This window comes from Fukomys damarensis, unplaced genomic scaffold, assembly GCF_012274545.1.
Source record: "Fukomys damarensis isolate Sample0158 unplaced genomic scaffold, DMR_v1.0_HiC HiC_scaffold_21, whole genome shotgun sequence".
NCBI classification, from domain to species: Eukaryota; Metazoa; Chordata; class Mammalia; order Rodentia; family Bathyergidae; genus Fukomys; species Fukomys damarensis.
The window spans coordinates 40030193-40039957 of NW_022900933.1; positions in this window are offsets into that span (position 1 = coordinate 40030193).

Sequence of the window (9765 nt, forward strand, 5' to 3'; positions counted from 1 at the left end):
GTCCCCCAACAGTGCAGAGCCCTGGAGAGCTGCACCCACAAGCCACCCTGCTTAGCTGCTTTGTTTGGTTTTTCTCTTTTCTTCCAATCCTGGAGATTGAACCCAGAGCCTGTGCACTGAACCACATCCCCAGCCCTTTTATATTTGTTTTTATTTAGAAATAGGTCCTTGCTAAATTGCTGAATTGTCCAGGTTGGGCTCAGATTTGCAATCCTCTTGCCTCACCCTCCCAGAGTGCTGGGATTGCTACTTAGCTGCTTCTATCGCATGAACCTGGGTACATGCAGGGTGCTGTGGGGAAGCCGATCAGCACAGACAGCACAAACATTAATAATCAAGGAATCTGCCACTAAAGGAACACAAGAATATTCCAGTAATTCACCCCAAAGAAATGGAGCTCCATGCCGTACCTGACAAAAATCTCCAAGTACTTGTTTTTAGGAAGCGCAGTGACCTGTGAGAGAACACGCAATCCAAAAGAACCAAGAAAACACATGGAGAAGAGAAACTGCAGGGCTTAGGGGCACAGGTAAGCAAACCAGCACGCAGGTTCTGGCTGTCTCCTACAGAGAGAGGGAAATGGAGAGGGAGAAGGAAGGAGGGAGGGAGGGGTCCCCAAATTGTGGGAGGCACAAGGTTCATAGCTCAGTGTTTCGGTCACCTGCCTGGCAAGGACAAGGTCCTGAGTTCAATCCTCAGTACCAAAAAAAAAAAAAAAAAACCGATGCTGCCAGCTGTGGTGGTCATGCCTATAATCCCAGCACTCAAGCTGAGGCAGGGGCCAGGGATTTAGCTTAGTGGTTCTGCCACCTGCCTAGCAAGCTCAAGGACCCACCCAAGTTCGATCCCGATACCAAAAAACAAACAAGAGGCTGAGGCAAGAGGGTCACTATGAGTTCCAGGCCAGCCTGGGCTACACAGTGAGTGTATGGCCAGGCTGAAGTACATAGCAAGACCTCGTCTCAAAAAGTTTAAAATAAATAAATCGTAAATTTTGCCATCATTAACATAATATGGGAGGAGTAAAGTTGTGCAGTTTTTACTTCTTAGCAGCTTAAACTAGACTTCTGTAACTATAAAATGTTTCATATAATCCTATATAACAAGAAAAAATACTACTAGATACAAAAAAGTTCAAGAGAAAAAACAGCACACCTACTACGAAACAGCATCAAACTGCAAAGGAAGTCAGGATGTGAGGAAGGATGAGGCAGAGGATCTAGAAAACCATCAGAAAGATGATGAACAAATCAATAATACCAAGTGATTACCTCACTGAGCTGTCAGTGATTACTTTAAATGGAAATGGGCTAAATTGTGCAATCAAAACACACAGTGGCTGAATAGATTTTTCAGACAATCCAAAGTCTGCTGCCTACCAAGACTTTAGCTGTAAGGACACCCACGGCCTGAAATTGAAGGGTCCAAGAAAGATAGGCCATGTTGGAAGATGGCTGCACAGTGGCAAAGGAGATGGTCCATCACAGAGGTGACCAGTGCACGGCGCCGGGCCCTGGACAGTGTGGGCGGTGCCAGTTGTCAGCCTGGGTGAGGGCAATGGAGAGGGAATGGTGGAGAGAATGGAGAAACCCACTCCCAGCTCTGTGTGCTCGCTGTGATGTGGTGTCCTGCTGGCTCAGCAGCCACTGTGGCTGCCAGGCTGGCAGGGAAAATGGGGACAGCACCTCTAGGTCCTGCCTCACAGCTGGAAAAATGGCACTGTGTGCATACATACATGCTTACATTAATGGGTTTGTGTGTGTGGTGTCTCCAACCCCTTTCTAATTTATTTTTGGTACCGCGGATCAAACTTGGGTCCTTGAGCTTGTGAGGCAGGTGACAGAACCACTGAGCTAAATCCCTGGCCCCTTTTCTAAATTTTTACTTTGAGAAAGGTAAGTTGCCAGGGCTGGGCTCAAACTCATGATCCTCCTGCCTCAGCCTCCAGAGTGCTGGGATTGCAATTGTGCGCTACCACACCCAGCTTCTTAGTATGTTCAGTGTACATCGATCTCTTCTCCATTTCCCAGGGTCCCGGGCTGCTCCCCAGAGAGGGGTGACCCGGGGAAACAAGCCATGGCTCCTTGTGCAGCCTCAGACTTGGGACACCTGGTAGAAGGTTTCTCACTACTCTTGGTCCCGTATCCCCAGGTTATCCAGGTGGCCAGGGGCATCTTCATTAGCTTGGTGACAGAGACCTCCAGACTGTGAAGCCTTCTAAGCTTGCAGGGCTGACTCAGCCCCGTGTCCGCTGTGGTCCCAGAAGGCCTGGTGCTGAACCACCTGGGAAAAGCAGAGGTTTGTCCTGCTTCTGTGCTGGAGATGGAGGTCTGGGGTTGGGCAGCCTCACCTGGAGATGCCCATTCGAGGCAGCCCAGGCCCAGCACACCAGGCTCAGTCCTCCTCCTGGGGAGCAGTCCCATGGTGGGGCCCACCCTGAGGGTTCCTTTGACCTTCCTTGCCCCATCTCCCCCTCCAAATCCCAGAGTGGAGAGGTTTCCACCCTGCGACCTCGGGGGACTACAGAGCAGGTCCTGTCACGCAGCCTCTTCCGAGGCCTAGTGTTATCAGATCAGGGTCTTACTGTCAGCATCACCAAAGAAGACAGCAAGAGCAAAGATTTACTTAAAAATTAAAAATCTGCTCCACAATGTGGGAGCCGGAAGTGAGAAGTACTTATGGCCAGAGGGGGCTAGGTGCTGAGGGTTTTAAGGCTTGGTTTGGGGTGGGATTTGAGGTTTGGTCTGATACCTGCCAAAGAGCAGCTTGCCTCTTTCCCTTCATTGGGCTGTCCATTTTCACCCTTTCCCTCCATTTTGACCTTTTATGGGGTTTGGAGGAACTGTTCTGGCACCCAAAGCCTGGAGGTGGGGTCAAATCTGCATAGTTGATGAATGCTAATTAGGACTGCAGACCACTCAGGTACAGTATAAGCTGAATTAGCTGGTTCCTTTGTCCCCTTGTGGGCTTCCTGGTCCTGAGCTAATGTTTAACTCACAAGGTGGCTCAGCCCTCCTTCCTTCCCTTGGCCATTTCCTTGGCCTCCTCTTGCCTTGCTGGGAGGAGCCCCAGGAGCTTGCCAACCTGCCTGCCTGTTTTTATTAACTGTCTATGAGGGCCAGCATACAGCTCAGTGCAGAGCACTTGCCTGGAATGTGCAAGGCCTGGGTTCAATCCCCAGAACCAAAAAGAAAAAAAAAAAAAGTTTTTAGCCAAGCACAGTGGCACAGGCTGGTAATTCCAGCACTCTTGGAGGCTGAGGCAGGAGGCTGTAGAGTATGAGCCCTGCCTAGGCAACTCAGCAAGAACCTGTCTCAAAAATTTTTAAAAATGACCGGGTAATGGGGAAAAAATAAGAGCCAAGATACATTATGTAAAAATAAAAGTTCCCAAGGATGAATGTAACTGTATTGTATACCTAAAATGTACCAATAAACTTAATGGAAAAAATTTTGTTTTAGCCAGGCATGGTGCATGCCTGTAACCCCAGCACTCGGTAGGCTGAGGCAGAAGGATCTCTGTGAGTTCGAGACCATCTTGGGCTACATAGCAAGTTCCATGTCTCAACAACATGGTGAGACCCTTGTCTCAAAAAAACCAAAAAAAAAAAATTTTTTTTTAAGGGCTGGGGATGTAGCTCAGCACAAAGGTCCTGGGTGCAATCCCCAGTACCCTGAAAAAAATTGCAGAAGTACACGTTCCATCCCAAATGCCTCTCCGCCTTATTTTCTTTGAATCTAGTAGAGTCGGGGTTGTGGGAGTTTGGGAGATAGGTCCTAGGGTAGGTCTCCTCTCTGCAGTGTCTTTCCTAGCTGTCCCTTGGTGAGAGCAGTGCCCCCTCCAGTTTGTCTGGACTGAGGGTGCCTCCAGCCTCCCATGGAGCCCTAACACGGGGTGGGGCAGAGTGCTAGTGGGTGAGACCCTGGGAGGCGATTCAGTCGCTGTTGGCAGCCCCCATGAATGGCATAGATGCCATAATAAAAAATCTTCAGCCTGGAGTAGTAGCTTGGAGGCTGAGGCAGGAGGATCCCAATTTCAAGGTCAGCCTGGCCAGCCCAGTGAGAGCCTGTCTGGAAGGTAGCATGGCGGTGGGTGCTCACTGAGCTCTGCGTGGCCCTGGTCCGTCCCCAGGCCAGGAGAAGGATGGAGAGCTTGCAGGCCAGGTGCACACTGCTGTCCACTCTGCCTGCCGCAGACCAAGGCAAGCCTGTCTCAGGATGCCAGCCTTGCGAGTGCTGCCCTGGTCTTCCAACCTCTTGGCCTGTGGTGGGTGGCCAGCGGAGTGGACAAGGACAGGGCCTGCATCACCTCTCGGAGGGCCGGGGCCAGAGCCGAGTGCCGTGAAGAACGCGATCGCTCCAGAGGGCCGCGGGCGGTGGAGGTGGCTGCACCGTGGTGCCCCACGGTGGGCTGCAGCCCTCGGGAGACTCATTCGCCTGTCGCCACCTATCAGACACACTCAGGAATGGAGAATACACTTGAAGCACACGAAATCTTACGGGTGCCACAGGTGGCGCTGCTGGTCAGGAACCTGTGTTTGGGCACAAATCTGCACGGCCTGTGGCCCGCATACCAGTGTGCCAGGGCAAATGAGTCCAGTACCGCCACCTACGCAGCAAAACCGTGTGCAGAAACAGGCTTTGTGTAGCTGGGTACACCCTACTAAGCAGTTTCTGAAAAGCCTCTGAATTGCCTTTCTGTAAATCTTCATACTGGATTCATTGTGTTAATTATTTTCAGGATTATTGATGGGAACGAAGTCTCCTAAGGGAATGCAAAAACCTGAGCTAAAAATATTAAAATGGCACTTAAAACGGTTGCTTTACAAAGAGATGTGGGAAGGGAGGGTGTGCTTGGCATTTCTTTCAGTAAAAACACTCTTTTTCTAGTATTTATGTTATTTGCAATTTGTTTCGATTGACTCCCAGCTAAGGCTGAAGTCATAGCTCTGGTTCTCCTGTACAGATAAGGCCCTGGGTCACGTATGTGGGCACCCAGCTTGCTCTGCTGCTCCCCCCAGGGAGCCCCCAGCATGGCCACTGTGCGTCACTGAGTGCTACCTGGGCTCTGGCTGTGTAGCTGCTGGTACTGGGCTGGGGTCTTGTTCAGCTTCCTGATGCTCCAAGCTGAGAACAGTGGCAGAGAGGAGATGAGCTCCAGTCCGGGGGGCGGAGGGGGCCAGGAGAAGACCTCCCAGCAGAGGGCTTGGGACTGAGGGTTTGGCCTAAGGTTGACTCCTGCCTCGAGCAGCTCGGTTCCGCTCTCGGACAGAAGCAGAGCCTTTGACCTTCGAGGCCCTTGGAGGACCAACTGGGCACCTAAAGCCCCCAGGGGTCAAGTCTGCACAGGCAGTGATGCGGCAATTAGGGTCGGGGTCCTACAAGGGTTGCAGAAGTCCCCGTGTGCACGCCTGGGGCCTTGTGTGTAAGCTAAGTCACCTGGCTACCCTTTCCCATTATGTTTAGACCCGGGCATCCTGGTCCTGAGCTAATGTTTAACGCAGAAGGTGGACCCTGTCCAGAAAGCAGCTCCAGGTGGCCCCCTACTTTGCCCAGCCTTTTCCTTGGTCACCTCGTGCCTCCAAGGCAGGCAGAGCCTCTGTTTCTCCAGCCTTTCCCTCAGCCACCTCCTGCCTCGCTACCGCTTCAGAAGCCTGTGTAAGCCTGAATCTTCTGAAAACCTCTTTGCCCTCTGCAGCCTCCTGCATCTCCGGGAAGGCCCATGACTTGTCTGAGACCGACCAGTGGGTAGGAGGCTGGGCTGCCCCTTGTATCTCTGGCTCCGGAGGGTGTGCTGGGCTCAGAGCTCACAGTGCCACACTGGGATCATCAGGAGCCTCCACTTTGAAGGGCAGGAGAGCCCGGCCTCCTCCCGAGGGTTGTCCAGAGCCAGGGCCTCCAGGGGGTCTGGAGTGTGACAGCTCAGGGTGTACACAGGAACGGGTGACCTGGCTCATCTCCCCTCCCTTCCAGCAGGAGGCCAGCTGCAGAGACTCCTCCACAGCACACCTCCAAGGCAGGGGAGAGGGCACGCTTTCCCATCTGTCCTCTTTATAACAATACACATTTTTCATTTATTGCCATTGGCTTTAAATTAGTGTTTGTGCTCCTTGCAAAGCCACTTAGTTTTGTTTTGTATTTTTGGCACTGGGGATCAAACTCAGGCCCTTGCACTTGTGAGGCAGGTGGTGGAACCTCTGAGCCAAATCCCCAGCCCTTGCAATGCCACTCAGGAGCCACAGCACACTGCCACCAATGTCCAGCTGTGGGCTGCTGTTCTCATCTATTTCACCTCGCTGTATGTTAGACATCCTGGGCAAGAGGTCATTATCATGGTAGTTATTTTTAAATCAATATTTCCATTTTTCACACAGTTCTCAGTAAAGCTCTTTATTTCATATGCAGGTCAATTCTTCCATTCTGGATCCTTTTCCTGAAGTTTGACAAAAAAAGTCAGCATTTTTCAGTGCATATTTATTATTGATGAATTCTTTCCTTTTTTATAAAAAAATCTAAAAGCATCTTTTTTTTTTTTTCCTTGTACTGGGGATCGAACTCGGGTCCTTGCACTTGCAAAGCAGGTGGTGGAACCACTGAGCTAAATCCCTGGCCCCTAAAATCATCTTTATTTTGCATTTATATTTTGTGGATAGTTTTTGTCAAGATGTGAAATATGCTTTTCTTTTTTCTCTTCCATCAAAGATATCATTCCATTGTCCACCAGCTACCATAGTTTCAGCTAACAGTCAGCATCTTGCAACAATTTGACCTCTCAGAAAATGACATTCCTCTCCCCGTTTTGGGCTTTTCCTCTGGGACTAGGACTTTCAGCATTTTGGTTGGGACTGCCTCAGTGTGGCTTTGTGGTTCTCCTGCTTACTCAACCTCCTTGGGGCTCACTGAGACTTTGACTGAGGTGATGTCTTCTGTCAGACTTGAAAGGCTCAGCCCTTATTGCTGCAAATGTGGCTTTGTCCATTTCTCTCTTTCCTCACCTTCTAGGGCTGCAGAACCTTTTTCATATGTGTTTCATACCCAGTTTTCTTTGTCCTCCATTCTCTTTCTGTTTCAGATTGGATATTTTACACCAGCCCACCTTTGACTTTATTAATCCTGAGGCCTCTGTTGCTATCAGACCCATCAGCAAGTTCTTGGTCTCAGATATTTTAAATGCAGCTCTAGAATGGCCTGTCATTAACCCTGCCTTTGTCTGTTTTCTGTTGCTATAACTGAATACTGCAGCTGAGGATTTAGCTCAGCGGTGCCCACACATGCCTTGCAAGTGCAAGGTCCTGAGTTTGAGCCCAGGTACAAAAATTTTAAAAAAAATACTGCAGACTGGGGCATTTGTAAAGAACAGAAGTTCATTTAGCTCATGTGTTTGGAGGCTGGGGATTCCAAGAGCATGGCACTGGCATCTGCTTGGTCACATGTGAGGTCTCTGGCTGCATCATAGCACGACAGGGCAGAGCACATGTGCCAGTCACCCACTGATCCATGCCCTCTGTCCCAGTCACTTCCCAAAGGCCTGCCTCTCAAATACCACTAACAGTGAGGATTGAGTTCCTAACATACAAAATCCAAGAGGCGTATTCAAAACAAAACAGATGCTAAATCTATTGAAACATTTTCAACTAGCTTTCCATCTTCTGTCTTTTCCTTGATGTCGTTTAATATATAAATCACAGTTGGGCCAGGTGTGGTGACACATGCCTGTAATCCAGCACTCAGGAGGCTGGGGCAGAGGATTGCTTTGAGTTCAAGGCCAGCCTGCACTATGTAGTGAGATCCTGTCTAAAAAAAAAGGTCACAGTTAAAGTGTGTCTGACCACTCCAATATCTAGGTCTTCTCTGAATATGCACCTATTTTTCATGTGTGTTTCCAGTACCAGGATCAAACTCAGAACTTGTGCTTGCGAGGCAGGAGTGGTGCCACTAAGCCAAATCCTGGCCCACGTTTTTTTGTTTTTTATTTTTTGCTTTTCTTGGCTGGGAGATACTGCAGGTGGAACACAGGGCCTTCACACTGAGCTACATCTCCAGCCCCTTCTTTATTTTTTATCTTGAGATAGGGACTTACTAAGTCACTAAGCTGCTCAGGCCGAGCTTGAACTTGCCACCCTCCTGCCTCAGCCTCTCTCACTGCGGGGATCACAGACACACAGCACCACATGGGAGCTGTCGATTGTTTTATCTCTAGAGTCTTAGTCACCTTTCCTACTTCTTTATGTGTCTAGTTATTTTTGTTTGTGAGACGTCATTGTCAGAAGCTCTAATTATATTACCGGTCTATAATGAGCTTTTCATTTTCTTTCTTGCCTACCAATCACCTGGACTCTGATGGGTGTAGATGGTGGGATGGCCCTCTTCAGAGCTGCGTGTCCAGCAAGTTCTCCAACCCCAGTGGCCTGAGCTCCAGGCCCACAGCCCTGAGCAGCTCCCGCCCCCTGCTCAGCTCTTCAGTGAGCCTCGGGCTGGCCCGTTGCCTTCCAGAACTTTTACATGGATTTGAGGTGCCTTTTCTGTGCTACAAAGTGCTCCCCTGAAGCTCAGCAACCCTGGGACCCTGAACCACAGTCTCCTCCAGCCCAGTGAAGCTGTGGCTTGGCTTTTGTCTTCCCGTGCAGCCATTTGATTTACTTTCTTCTCCAGGTTGCAGCCCCGCTTTCAGACAGATCAAAGGGCCCCACCCACTGTTCTACCTGCTATGGCAGAAGGGGAAGCCAATGCCAAGACACTGCCAGGAGCAGTGTTGTGTGCCTGTAATGCACATTGGGAAACTGAGCTGGGAAGGCCCACCTCGCTACACCCTGGAAAGGGCAGAGGACGGAGCTTGGAAACTCTCAGTGAAGCTGAACCCTGCAGTCCCAGGGTGCTGGGTGGGGAAAGCGGCTGCCTGCAGGAGGCTTCAGGCTGAGTCTACCCTGACTATGCACAGCTGTGGGCACAAAGCCCCATCTGACCCCTGGAGGCACTGCAGGATCGCCTGGGCCTGGCAGGAATGCTGGGGTTTTAGGGAGAAGCCTCAGACAGGGACCTTCCTGAGAACAGCCCTCAGCCCAAGTGTGGACATAGAGGGCTGCAGCTGGTGAACCCCAGCTGGCAGAGGAACCCATGTCTGCCCACAGGAAGTCAGGTGACCACAGTGTCTCTGAGGGGTAGAGGGGCAGAAGTCCCAGCAGATGGACGCTGTGTGTGTGTGTGTGTGTGTGTGTGTGTGTGTGTGAGAGAGAGAGAGAGAGAGAGAGAGAGAGAGGTGATTTGAATACAGGCAGTTAAATGTCTTCTGAAAACAACAGCAAAGCAATCATCCTAAGAAAGTAACAGAACCCAGAGTCACTAAAATGTCTTTTCTCCAGAGTCTGCTTTTCAACCAGAAATTAACCTACATGCAGAGAAACAGGAGGGTGTGGGTCATGATCAGAAAACAGCCAGCAGAAACCAAGTCCAGGTGGGCGTGGACCCTGGGGCGAGCAGTGAAATCTTCAGCCACGACAAGCGCACACCAATAAGTAAGAGAGGAGGCTCTACTGGGGGCACACAGGAACCTCAACAGGTATTTTAAAAATAGAGCCAGGCATGGGGGTGCATACCTGTAATCACAGCACTCTGGGAGGCTGAGGCAGGAGGGTTGTAAATTTGAGCCTAGCCTGGGCAGTTTAGCAAGATCCTGTCTCAAAATCAGAGGACTGAGAAGGCTCTGGGTTCAATGCCCAGTACTACCAAAAAAAAAAAAAAAAAAAAAAAAAAAAAAAAAAAAAAAAAA